Source organism: Alexandromys fortis, unplaced genomic scaffold, assembly GCF_014885135.2.
Source record: "Alexandromys fortis isolate MF-2015 unplaced genomic scaffold, M_Fortis_MF-2015_v1.1 scaffold_288, whole genome shotgun sequence".
NCBI classification, from domain to species: domain Eukaryota; kingdom Metazoa; phylum Chordata; class Mammalia; order Rodentia; family Cricetidae; genus Alexandromys; species Alexandromys fortis.
Genome location: NW_026068171.1, coordinates 681,951 through 696,748, shown reverse-complemented (window position 1 = coordinate 696,748; position 14,798 = coordinate 681,951).

Below are 14,798 nucleotides of genomic sequence, written 5' to 3'. Positions count from 1 at the left end.
TTTAAAACCTCATGCCTCCCATTGGCATATTAAGAATATTACTGTAGAACAAAACCATGGCAATAACCCAACAGCATTATTTAGAGTTATTTTGATCAATGTAAAGTATTTTGTGTTATCTCTTTTTCTAATCTGTTAACTATTAAAAAGTTAATAAAATTCTATTTCTTTCCAGAATGCATTTTGAAAGAAAATTTGTATCAAAATATATCTAGCAAATTAAAAATTTTATAACAATAAAGCTTTTATTTTATGATTAAGTGAATGTTTTATATAAGCAAATTGGTTTTTTAATAAAATACATATTTCATAAAATCAAATATATCTTCTAAATCCTGTAACAAGATTATTTTTAATCAGTCCGAGTTTCTAGAATTAACAGTTAGAAGTCCTGGACCCAAAACATTCCGCCTGGAAGGAAGCTCAAAACTAACAATTCAATTAGTTATCTTTTTGGTACTTGACTGAGGTTTAGGAAAAAGATGTCCTATACAGCCAGTTTTTTTCCTTCAGTCCCAAATTCTACAATTAACTGCTAAATTCTTGTATATTAGCTAACAGCTTTTTTGTGGTTACACATTTTCAAATGTTTATAATGTTTTTATTGAGATATATATTTTTCTCTACTCCCTTCTCTTCCTCCCCCCTCCCCTTTTACCCTCTCCCATGATCCCCATGCTCCTAATTTGTTCAGGAGATCTTGTCTTTTTCTACTTCCCATATAGATTAAATGCTAACAGTTTTATAAAAGAAATAAAATAAATGTCAGGGGCAGTAACTCTTACACATTAATGTAGTCCAAAAAATCATCCCCAAAATATTTACATTCACATATACAGACCACAACACAGACAGATAAACAAACACACTGTAGTGGTTTGAAAGAAAATGGCCCCCAAAGGTAGTGGCACTATTAGAAGGTGTGGCCTTGTTGGAGTAGGTGTGACCTTGTTGGAAGAAGTGTGTCACTGTGAGGTCAGGCTTTGAGATCTTAAATGCTCCAGCTAGGCCTAGTGGGGCAGTCTCTTCCTGCTCTCTGAGAATAAAGATTTAGAAGTCTCACGTCCTCCAGCACCACGTCTGCCTGCATGTCACCATGCTTCCTGCCATGCCAATAATGGTACTAAACTTCTGAACTGTAAGTCATCCCTAATTAAACGTTTTTCTTTATGAGCTGCCATGGTTATGGTGTCTCTTCATAGCAATAGAAACCCTAAGACACACACACCTTTAAATTAGGCAGGTCAATAATAATAATTTACTTCACAATAAGTTCCAAAAAGAAAGTGAACAATGAGGTGGCCAGAGGTTTGTTATTTAGTTATGTTCAGGACCTTTAGTGGGAGCTGACTAAAGTTTTTCCCTCATGTTTTAGAAACCACATAAATTTAAAAAGTCTAGGCAGAGGACTGGAGAGATGGCTCAGCAGCTAAGAGACCTGGGTGTTCTTACAGAGGACCTGGATTCAATTCCCAGCACCCACATTGTGGTTAACAATCATCTGAAACTCCAGTCCCTGAGGATAAAATGCCCTCTTCTGGGCTTTGTGTGCACCAGGCAAAAGATCCATATATATAAAAACATAGGAAAATAAATATAAGTAAAATAAAATCTCAAAAGGACATTTTAAAAGATCAGTCTGGCCAAAACTGACAAGCTTCCTGATCAATGAGAGAATGTTTCAAGACAGGAGGAGCTAGATGGAAGCCACCCAAAGGCCTGCTCTGGCCTAAATGCACACACACAAATCTGTGGAATAAAATGATTCCAACTGCTGTGTGGTACTGTTCAATTTTTCCTCTCCACCCAAGGTCAATTTACTGGAAATGGCTGACACTAAAATTGTGCCATTTCTCCTGCCCATGGCTTACCAAAGTTGTTACCAGAGTTGTCAGGCTCACAACCTGGATTCTACCTCAGCCACCCATCTCCAATAGATCAATTAAAGAAACAATACTGAAAACCAGAAAAGGCAGATTTATTGCCCAGCCCTGATATGAGGACTTGTGCCTATCCTTATTGTTACTTGTTATGCCATATTTCATTGATATCTCAGGGAGGCCTGCTCCTTTCTGAAGGGGAACTGAGGAGCAGTCATCTGGGTGAATGCATAAATCACAAACAATCCCACACCAGTTTGGAATTATGATGAATAGAATGGTTATTTATTTAAAGGGGAAAAACTTACAGATCACCGTCCCAGACAACAGCCCTCTGCGCAATCAGGAAGGGAGCCTAGTCACCAGAAGTGGAGCCGGAAGCCAGAAAGCGAGCCAGGGAAGTGGCCGCTTTTTTAAAGAGAGAGAGACCACGCCCCAATGGGCTGGCATCTCAGCAGCTATTAACTGAAGGAGCGGAAAGAGCTCTCGAAACATCTGGGGAAGAAGAAAGGTGGAGGAGGGGTTGGAAAACTATGGTTGGTATATAATATAAGAGAGAAGAATAAATAAAAACAATGCAATACTCAGGAAAGCAGGCCCTGAACCTCGTCAAAGCAGCACAATAGAGCCAACCACATTGGCAGAGGTGTGGGTGAGCCAACCCTGAATTTTTGAGCATGGGAGAGCTATCCCCATTACTCATCTGCCATGTGTTATCATAGGCAGAGAAGAGATATCCTCCCCTTACCCATCAACACCTGAGGCAGATGGGAGAGCTTGCCTTGAGATCATAAGTGTGGGTGAGCTGTCCTTGCCTCCAGCAGCTGCAACACTCAGGAGAGCAGGCCCTATACCACATCTGGACAGCACAGTAGAGCTGTCCCTGAAGGGGTAGGTATGGGAGAACAGACTCTGAGGAAGTGAAATCGGGACTGGCCTCACCCCTTGTCCATCGCTGCAAGGGTTGAACTAGCCAGGGCAATGCAGGAGAGCTCACTCTGGTGGTGAGGATGGGGAAGAGTTGGTGGACTTAACCAACCAGGGTTATGAGTTGGCCCACCCCATCTATGATCTGCTGGAGCATGTTAAGGAGCTGGTCCTGCAGACCCAAAACTGCAAGATCTCCAGACACAGGGCAACATCAGAATATCCAAGAGGAGTCCAGGTAAGGCCCATCCAGCATTGATAGTACAGCAGAAACCAGAGGCCTCAAACCAGACCAATGACTCTTTGCAATGAACACTTGAAAGTAAGTCTATATTGATTAAAAAGGGTTTACTGCGTGACTTTTACACTGCAGCTTTCATGACAAAACTGATTTTTCTTTTTGTCTCTCTTCAATTTTAGTTTATTTTATTTTGAGGGCAGCGGGTGGATATGAAGGGACAGGAAAATGAATGGAATGGAGAGGCATGGTGTGAACAAAGAATAAACAAAAAAAAGTTAAAAATGGACACTTTGAGAAAAGGAACAATCTAGTCAGGGATACACCAACTCTGCAAGTCCATCTTTGAGGGTTTGATATGAGGCTTAGGTTTAAATAGATATCAGAAGGTATATAACTAAGCAGTGTGTTCAAGGTGTGGCTCTGCCCATTATCCTCTCTCCTTGAAGATATTCTGACAATTTTGTGTGATATCTTTTCCAGATTATCTCCTCTCTGCCTGACACCAGGGACCCAGGTTTTTCCTTCTTCCGGCATTAACTGCTGAGGGAATTCAAATGCATTTGAGTCTATTGTTTTGTAGTGTGACATATAAAGGGAGGGGTGGGTATATCTCTTTAGAATATCCTCATTCCCACAAGGATGGTTACTGATCCATCCAAATATGGACAGCATCATCCCAGGGCTGGTGTTCCCGATTGAAGAAATAGAGGAAAAGGAGAAGAAGAGTTATGGTAATTGGAAGGAGAAATGTTCCCCCATAATCTGGGGCATAAACCCCACTTCCTTGTTTATCCATGTGTAATAACTCCACCTCCGTGTTCAGCTTTATATAATAACCCCACTTCTCTGTTCAGCTCTATATAATAAACTCACTGAGCTTCCCCTGTGCCGCAGCTTCTCCTAGCCCAGGGCGAGATCATCTGATCCCAGTTCTCTGTCTGTGAATCTGTCTGTGTCTGTGTCTGTGTCTTTTCCTTCATTCACTCACTGCCCCAGTCAGTCTGTCCCCGGAGCCATACTGGACACTTGAACTTGTCACAATAGAAAATTCCATTCTTTTTTTAATATTTATTTGTGTATTATGTTCTGCCTGTATCTATCCCTGCAAGCCAGTAAAGGGCACCAGATCTCATTACAAATGGTTGTGAGGCACCACGTGGTTGCTTGGAATTGAACTCAGGACCTTTGGAAGAGCAACCAATACTCTTAACCTCTGAGCCACATCTCCAGTCCCCCACAATGGAAAATTCTTGACTCTCCTTCATATCCTCCAATTCCAGTTCCCCAGTCTCATTCTCAGCCCTGTAACAAACAACATTAAAGGATCTGACTTTTTTCTCTGATGCCAATTTCTCAAATTATTTCACAAAATAGAAACAGAAGGGACATTGCCCAGTTTATTCTATGAGCACACAAAGACACAACAAAGAAAAAAAAGTACAGACCAATTTCCCTTATTACCATAAAAGCAAAAACACTCAATAAAATACTTGCAAGCCAAATCCAAGAACACAACAGAAAATATCATTCAGTATGATCAAATAGGCTTCATCCCAGAGATACAGGAATGGTTCAACACATGCAAATCGATAAATGTAATCCACCATATAAACAAACTGAAAGACAAAAACCACATGATCATCTCATTAGATGCCGAAAGGGCCTTTGACAAAATTCCAACACCTCTTCATGATAAAAGTCCTAGAGCGATTAGGGATACAAGGGACATACCTAAACATAATAAAGGCAATTTACAGCAAACCTATATCGAAAATCAACTTAAATGGAGACAAACTCAAAGCAATTCCACTAAAATCAAAAACAAGATAAAGTTGTCTAGTCTCTCCACATTTATTCAATATACTACTTAAAGTCTAAGCTAGAGAAATAAGAGAATCCAAAGAAGAACAAGGGGATGCAAATTAGAAAAGAAAAAGTCTAAGTATCTTTATTTGCAGATAATATGACAGTATATATAAGTGACCCTAAAAGTTCTGCTTGGAAACTCCCATAGATGATAAACACCTTGAGTAAAGTAGCTAGATACAAGATTAACTTAAAAAAAAATCAGTAGCCCTCCTATATATAAATGGTAAACAACATCTTTTACAATAACCTCAAATAATATAAAATATCTTGGAGTAACTCTAATCAAGCAAGTGAAAGACTTGTATGATTAAAAAACACTTTAAGACATTGAAGAAGATATCAGAAGAAGGAAAGATCTCCCATGCCCATAGACCAGTGTGATTAATATAGTAACATGGCCATCCTACCAAAAGAAATGTACAGATTCAATGCAATCCCCATCAAAACTCCAACACAATTCTCCACAAAGCTAGAAAGAACAATTTTGTCCTTCAGATGGAAATAGATAAAAACTTAGGACAACTAAAATGGTCCTAAGTAAGTAAGGAACTGCTGATGGCATCCTCTGCCCTGATTCTAAGTCGTGCTACAGAGTTAGAGAACTAAAAATTACATGGTTGGCACAAAAACAGACATGTTGGTCAATGGAATAAAATTGAAGACCCAGAAAACACCAATGTCCATACACCTATGGGCACCTGTTTTTATATAAAGAAGCCAGAAATATACAATGGGAAAAAAAAAGGCAGACTCTTCAGTAAATGGTGTTGGCTGCATGTGAAAGAATCTAAACAGATCCATACATATCACCCTGCATAAAACTTAACTCCAAATGGATCAAAGACCTCAATATAAAACCAGATACACTGAATCTGATAGAAGAGAAACTGGGGAATAGCCTTGGCACAGGAGAAGATGTCTTGAACAGAACACCAGTAGCACCAATTAATAAATGGGACCTCGTGAAACTGAAAATTTTCTGTAAGGCAAANAAAAAAAAAAAAAAAAAAAAAAAAAAAAACACCATCATTCAGACAAAGCAGCAACCTTGATAATGGGAAAAGATTTTTACCAACTACACATTCAATAAAGGGTTAAAAATATATAAAGAACTAAAAATCCTAGGTATCAAGAAAACAAATAACCCAATTAAAAAATGGAGTACAGATCTAAACAGAGAATTCTCAATAAAGGAAACTCAAATGACTGAGAAACACTCAAAGAAAGGTTGATCAGTCTTAGTCATCAGGGAAATGCAAATCAAAACTACTTTAAGATTTCTTCTTACACTTGTCAGAATAGCTAAGACCAATAAAACAAGTAACAACTTGTTGAGGTCACAGAGGTCCTTTACTGGCAGAGGCACACTAAGAGAACCAGAATGTTAATCAGGCTTGGGCTTCTCCTCAAGGGAGGAGATAAAAATCAAATACCTGAATTCCATCCAGAAAGCTGAGAGTGGATTTTGTTAATGGCAGGGTGACCTGTTGCTGTCTTTGAGGAAGACCCCACGCACATTTTGCTATAGAGGCAGACCTCACTCAAATTCCCCAGAAGGATTATCCCAAACTCTTTCCTCCTTAGACTATTCCCCATTCTTAGTGGAAGTGTCCTACGTACTCTGTGGTCTGCTGACCTTTATGCTATCAGTCGGAGGCTAGATTCTAGGCCTTTTAGCTATAGAACCCACCCTCACTGTCACATGTACTTTGTAAAGGAATTTCACTTTAAGCTTAATGTGTACCTGGCATTGGACTGACTGGACTGATTGTTTCCTGAAAACCTTTTCTAAAATTGCACTGTCTTAAATATGCTGACTATGAACTGCCTGGCATTAGACTCTCTGAAGTCTGACCCAGGTTGACAAAGTCAGTCTGTACCAGGTTTTCATTCTTATCTCTTCATGAATCACTGCCTGCATTGACACCTGCTGGGACCTCCACACCTGCTTATGCTGGTGAGGATGTAAAGGGAACATTCATCCTTTGCTGGTGGGAGTGCAAATTCATACAACCATCATGCAAATATACTAGGCTGTTTGTTCCTCAAGAAGATGGGAATCCATCTGCCTCAAGATCCAGCTATACCACTCTTGGCAAGGGAATATGGGGAAAGACAATTAAAATTAAGGACCATTAAGTAGTATGAAAATCTAATATAATAGAAGCTTCCTAAAATATAAATATTGTGAAAGTGATCTAAATGAAATTGCTAAATAATAGGAAAGACAGAATCCCAACTTGACATCTCATTAACAAATGAAGCTTCCAGGACCTAGATTGGGTCACACTTTATTGAGTTGCTGGCCTAAGGGAACCCATGGGAATCTACAAACAATCCAGGCTGTTGCCAAGACTACAGGTTGCTTTCCACATCCTGGAACCAAAACCCCACTACTGAAAACAATGCCTACACAACTCATTGAACATGGAGAAGTCGAGCTTGTGCCTACATAGCGCCTTTACCCCTAGGTTCTCTTGTCTTTCATACAAGAAGATAGTCAGCATGCCACCAAAAGAAAAACATTATCCCAAATCCTTTGATCCACAGTAGAGGCTTGCCTGTAAGGTATACTAGTGCAATGGTGGCACAAAGTTTGTAGGAGTAACCAACCATATCTCATTTGACTTAAGACCCACTCTTCGAGATGGAACCCATACGTGACACTGCTGCAGTGACTAAAAACCTAGGACTAGATAACTTAGGGACCTAAGGGGAAATCAAATACTACTATTCTTTAAAAAAAGTATATAGTGATCAAATGACTACTAATGACATTTTGTTATATTCATGAATCAGAGCCTTGCTCAGCCATCATCAGGGAAGCTTCCTCCTGTCTCAGATGGGAACAAATATAGAAAACTACACCCAGACATTACACAGAGTGAGAGACTTTGGAACACTCATCCCTAAATGTGATAGCCCCATAAAATCCCTCCCCTTCTTTTTTTTAATATTTTATTTATTTATTTATTTATTTATTTATTATGTATACAGTGTTCTGCCTGCATGTCTGCTTTCACATCAAAAGGAAACACTAGATCTCATTACAGATGGTTTTGAACCACCATATAGTTGATGGTAATTGAACTCAGGACCTCTCTAAGAGCAGCTGGGACCAGGTGGGACAGGATCTTCTGTTTACAAATGGAGCCAATGTAGGGCAACTACATCCACATAAAATCTGAGAGAGCTTGGGAAGAAATTCTAGACACAAAAGAACAGAACTAAGCATAGCTTCTTGGTAGCAGCATTTTCTCAGGTAGGCTCTGTTCGCTAGAGGCAAGCTCATCTCCTTTAAGAGAGGTTTCCTGATTCAGTGTTAGCAGCAAACACCTCACAACTCTTTTAAGGGGCCCTGCCACAAAAACCTTAAATGATGTTTATGAGCAGCTGGCATCAGACTTCTTGGTGGTGGCATGGACCTAGAAACTCCAGCGAGATGTAATAAAAAACACAGCTCCTGCCAGTATCTCTACCATGAAGCTAATTCTCAGGAAGCCAAGGAGTGGGGCAGATCCAGCTGCCAAAGCCGTGGCTTTAATCCTAGCCAAGTTGTTTAGCAAATTAAAGACTCATGTGGTCAGAAAAAGAGAGATATACATTAAAGACCTCTAAATGGTTTGCAGTGTTTTTAAAATTATACGTAGGCTTGGGAGAGAAAAAGTATAGAGAAAGTCCTTTTAAAAAGAAAGAGAATAGTTGGGTGTGGTGGCACACATCTTTAATCCCAGCACTTAGGAGGCAGAGACAGATAGATCTGCTGTGGAATAATGCTCTTGTACCTTGTAAAGATTTGTCACTCATATTAGTTTAATAAAACGCTGATTGGCCAGTAGCCAGGCAGGAAGTATAGGTGGGGTGACTAGACTAGGAGAATTCTGGGAAGAGGAAAAGCTCAGTTGGCAGTCACCAGCCAGATGCAGAGGAAGCAAGACGAGAATGCCTCACTGATAAAAGGTACCAAGCTACATAGCTATCATGGACAAGAATTATGGGTTAATTTAAGTTGTAAGTGCTAGTTAATAATAAGCATGAGCTAATAAGCCAACCAATTTATAATTAATATAAGCCTCTGTGTATTTCTTTGGAACTGAATGGCTGTGGGGCCAGGCCATTTACAAAAAAACAAAAACAAACAAACAAACAAAAAAAAACAGGACAGAAACTTCATTTACAAGCAGCTAGTGCTCTTAACCTCTGAGCCATCTCTCCAGCCCTTACCAAGACTTTCTATTGACTAAAAGCATGTCTAAGCAGTCTTCTCTGGTGGATGACCCAAAACATTTCTGGGGGTTCCACTGAGATCCCTAGAGACAACCAGACCTTGAGACACCAGAGGTCTTAGAGTCCCTCAGATCAAGGAAGAGTGTGGTGGTTTGGGGACTCCTATGGGGTACACAACCTGAGATGTTCTAGCGCCCCAGGATTCCATTTTATCAATTGTTGCCTAATGCTTTGGAGGAGCCTGGCACCTCTGCCCCCAAAGGAAACAAATTATGAAGTCATACCAGGCTGTGGTGGCCCATGCCTTTAATCCCAGCACTCAAGAGGCAGAGGCCAGCCTGGTCTACAAGAGCTAGTTCCAGAACAAGCTCCAAAGCTACAAAGAAACCCTGTCTCAAAATAAAATAAAATAAAATAAAATAGAAAGTCACTGGGTCTCTCACTTCTGGAGGTAAATCTGATTAAGGCACTTTCTGATTGGACACATAGAGGTTGGATGCTGCTACTGATCCTATATCCAGAATCCACGTGAAATACCACTAGATTTTCTCCTATCTGTTCAGGTGTATGAATGTATAGTGGCCACCCCTGGTTGTTTTTGTTGTGTCTCTCTGTTCATGTGTGTCTCTGTGTGTCTTTCTATGTGTTTTTGCCAATTTTGTTTCCCTTTATTGACCAATAGTTTATTCTCTGGTGACACACACACAACTTAAGACTTGTTCTCTAGAGATCCGATCCGGGCATCAGGAGAGACATCATTGGGGTGAGTGAGTTTCTGACCGCAGCAGCAGCCCTGGACAGGGAACTCAGACTTTCCTCATCCCTCCTACACTTCCTGGTCATCCTGCAGGGGCTATACTGCCCAATACCTCCTCTCTCTTCCTATCCCACGCAGCTTGCATCCACAACCCTCGCCCCCCTCCGTCTGACTCCCTCCCCTCTTTGACCACATAACACCTCCCAGCTCAGCCTGTTCAGGCGCTGGGACCGAATCCGAATCGGGAGGGCAACCTGGAGGGTGGTAGCTCCTTTGTCTCAATAGCCTGCCTGCAGCAAGTAAGGTAGGCCCTTTGTTTACGAGCCACCCAAGCAGCAAGGAGATCAGATCCGGGCACCAGGAGAGACATTGGGCTTGCATCCATAACCCACCCAGAGCAGTGAGCCTCAAGGTCCCCTGTAAGGGAGCCCGGGCACCCTCAGCCTGTGCCCCAGGGGCTCCTGTGTTCTCCTGGATCCTGCACTGCCTGCCCCGTCCTTCCTTCTGTCCCCGGATCACTGGGCTACCAGGCGGCCCTGTTTAGATGCTGAGGAGTTCCATCTGGATGGGTGAGTGTGTGCTATCCAGGGGCGATTGTCCCGGAAGAGAGCACAAACCCCCCTCCCTCAGCTAATTCTGCAGGGCTGTTTTTCTTACACACGACCCCCCCCCCTCCAGGCCTGCGTTTTCTGCAAGGTCCTTTGCTCAGGAACAGTTTTCTGCTCCTACACTAAGGCTTCCAACCCAGAGCGGTGAGTGCCTGCCTACATGTCAGGCCTCAAGGACCCCTGAAAGGGAGCACACGCACCTTCAACTTGTGAGGCAGGGTAGTCCTGTGTTCTACTCGTCCCTGCCCTGCCCCCCTAGTTCCTCCTTTTTGTCCGCGGGTCATTGGACTACCAGTTGTCCATGTTTGGGTGCTGAGGAGTTCCAGCTCGACAGGACGCTCCCTGCTTCTACACTGAAGAGATACACCCAGAGACTCAGTCATAGCAAAGACTGGACCAAGACATCAGGCCTCTCCTGGCTCCATTTGAAGGAGGAGATGGGAAGGCACCAATGCAAGACTTCCTCCAACAACCTGAAAGGCAACATGACATCAGCAGAATCCAGGGATCCCAAAATAAGAAGAATTGTACACCCTACTCCAGAAGAATTAGAAGAAATCGACTCAAAAGTGAATTATATGAAAATAATAGAAGACCTTAAGCAGGAGGTGAAAAACTGCCATAAACAATTAGAGATTACAAACAAAAAGGTAGAGGAAATGAATAAATCGCTCAAAGATACCCAAGAAAACCAAGAGAAACAAGAAAAAGCAATCAAACAGGTAAGGGAAGCAGTTCAAGACCTGAAGAATGAAATGGAAGTAATGAAGAAAACACAAAGCGAGGGAAGGTTGGAGATGGAAAATCTGGGTAAACGAACAGGAACTACAGAGACAAGTACTACCAACAGAATACAAGAGATAGAAGAAAGAATATCAGATACTGAAGATACCATAGAGAAAATAAACACACTGATCAAAGAAAACAGCAAAACCAACAAATTCTCATCACAAAACATTCAGGAAATATGGGACACAATAAAAAGACCAAACCTAAGAATAATTGGAGTAGAAGAAGGAGAAGAGGTGCAACTCAACGGCCCAGAAAATATATTTAATAAAATTATAGAAGAAAACTTTCCCAACCTAAAGAAAGATGTACCTATGAAGGTTCAAGAAGCATACAGAACACCGAATAGGCTGGATCAAAAAAAAAAAAAAACCCCCCGCCATATAATAATCAAAACACAAAACATACAGAATAAAGAAAGAATATTAAGAGCCGCAAAGGAAAAAGGCCAAGTTACTTACAAAGGTAAACCTATCAGACTTACACCTGACTTCTCTATGGAAACCATGAAAGCCAGAAGGTCCTGGATAGATGTACTGCAAAAACTAAGAGACCATGGATGCAAGCCCAGACTACTATACCCAGCCAAGCTTTCATTCACCATAAATGGAGAAAACAAAATTTTCCAGGATAAAAACAAATTTAAACAATACGTAGCCACAAACCCAGCCTTACAGAAAGTAATAGAAGGAAAATCTCTAACCAAGGAGTCCAACAATGACCACAATAACTCAGACATCTAGAGACCCGTCACCAGCGCAACTCAAAGAAGGGACGCACACGAACTCTACTACTAAAGAAGTGACCGGAGTTAACATCCCCTGGTCATTAATATCACTTAATGTCAATGGGCTCAACTCACCTATAAAAAGGCACAGGCTAAGAGATTGGATACGAAATCAGGATCCAACATTCTGCTGTTTACAAGAAACACACCTCAAACACAGAGACAGGCACCTACTCAGAGTAAAGGGCTGGGAAAAGGCTTATCAAGCAAATGGACCTAAGAAACAAGCAGGTGTGGCCATACTAATTTCTAACAAACTTGACTTCAAACTTAAATCAATCAGAAGAGATGGAGAGGGACATTTTATACTCATAACAGGATCAATTCATCAAGAGGAAGTCTCAATCCTGAATATCTACGCCCCTAATATAAAAGCACCCACATACGTAAAAGAAACATTACTAAAACTCAAGGCAGCCATCAAACCGCACACACTAATAGTGGGAGACTTCAACACTCCTCTCTCACCAATGGACAGGTCAATCAGACAGAAACCTAACAGAGAACTAAGAGAATTAATGGAGGTAATGAATCAATTGGACTTGACAGACATCTATAGAATATTCCACCCAAATCGGAAAGAATATACCTTCTTCTCTGCAGCTCATGGAACCTTCTCGAAAATTGACCACATACTCGGTAACAAAGCAAACTTCCACAGGTACAAAAACATATTAGTAACCACCTGTATCTTATCAGATCACCATGGATTAAAGTTAGAATTCAACAACAACCCTACCCCCAGAAAGCCTACAAACTCATGGAAACTGAACAGTCAACTACTGAACCACACCTGGATCAAGGAAGAAATAAAGAAAGAAATTAAAGTCTTCCTTGAATTCAATGAAAATAAAGAAACAACCTACTCAAACTTATGGGACACTATGAAAGCAGTCCTGAGAGGAAAGTTCATAGCACTAAGTGCCCACTTAAAGAAAACAGAGAAGGCACACATTGGAGACTTAACAGCCCATCTGAAAGCTCTAGAAAAAAAAGAAGCAGACTCACCTAGGAGGAGTAGAAGACTGGAAATAATCAAACTGAGGGCTGAAATCAACAAAATAGAAACACAGAAAACAATCCAAAGAATCAATGAAACAAAAACCTGGTTCCTGGAGAAAATCAACAAGATTGATAAACCCCTATCCAAACTAATCAAAGGGCAGAGAGAATATGCAAATTAATAAGATCAGAAATGAAAAGGGGGACATAACCATAGACACAGGGAAAATTCAGAGAATCATTAGATCTTACTACAAAAGCCTGTATGCTACAAAACTGGAAAATCTAAAAGAAATGGACACTTTTTTAGATAAATGCCATACCAAAGTTAAACCAGGACCAGGTGGACAATCTAAATAGACCTGTTAGTCGCGAAGAATTAGAAGCTGTTATAAAAAAAAAAAAAAACCTCCCTACCAAAAAGAGCCCAGGACCAGATGGTTTCAATGCGGAATTCTACCAAAACTTCCAAGACCTAATACCTATACTCCTTAAGGTATTTCACAATATAGAAACAGAAGAGTCATTACCAAATTCCTTTTATGAAACTACAGTTACTCTGATACCAAAACCACACAAAGACTCCACCAAGAAAGAGAATTACAGGCCAATCTCACTCATGAACATAGACGCAAAAATCCTCAACAAAATACTGGCAAACCGAATCCAAGAACACATTAGAAAAATTATCCATTATGATCAAGTAGGCTTCATCCCAGAGATGCAGGGCTGGTTCAATATACGAAAATCTATCAATGTAACTCATCATATAAATAAGCGGAAAGGAAAAAACCATATGATCATTTCATTAGATGCTGAAAAATAAACATTTGACAAAATTCAACAACTCTTCTCATCCAGGACTTCCTGGTATCTAAGCAGAATGAACACAGGGAGGGGGAAAATAGTTCCCTGAGGTAAGCATTACCTCCTACACTAACCTGCCTGCTCTAAGCAATCCCGGGGAAGGTGAAAGAGGAAGACCCACCTCTTACTCTTTCATGATTTATGTCTCCATTTCAACCAATATCTGTATAATTACAAAACTACTCAAAACCAACCATTCTCTGAAAAGATGTAAAAAATGCCCTTAGGGCAAGAGGCCTGCCTCAGCGTAGGACTGCTGCCATCATTCAGACCCCACCTCCAAAGACTAAGAGACAGGTGTGAGAAGAGTTTCTAGATGCTACTAGGTATTGCTGCGTCGAATACTGGAGTTTGAGAAACAGCAAGGCCTCAGTAGAGAGGTGCAATCTAGACTGAAACAAAAAGGCACTTGAAATTTTAAAAACAGCTTTGACTTTGGCTCCAACCCTAGCACTTCCAGATGTTTCAAAACCTTTTCATCTGTTTGTCCATGAAACAAAAGACATTAGAAATGGGGTTTCAACCCAAACCTTGGGGCCATAGAAATGCTCTGTGACATACCTGTCTAAACCATTATATCCTGTAGCCACGGGAGGGTTCACCTGTCTAAGAAATGTGCAGCTACTAATTTGTCTTTTTTGTTTGTTTGTTTCAAGACAGGGTCTCACTATGCAGCCCTGGCTGTCCTGGAACTCACTATGTAGACCAGCCTGGCCTTGAACTCACAGAGAACCTCCTGCCTCTGCCTCCCAAGGGCTGGGATTAAAGATACTCACCACTATGCCTGGCTTACTGCTAGTCGAATAAAAATACACAAAAATCAAAGTTAACTCTGAGTCAGGGA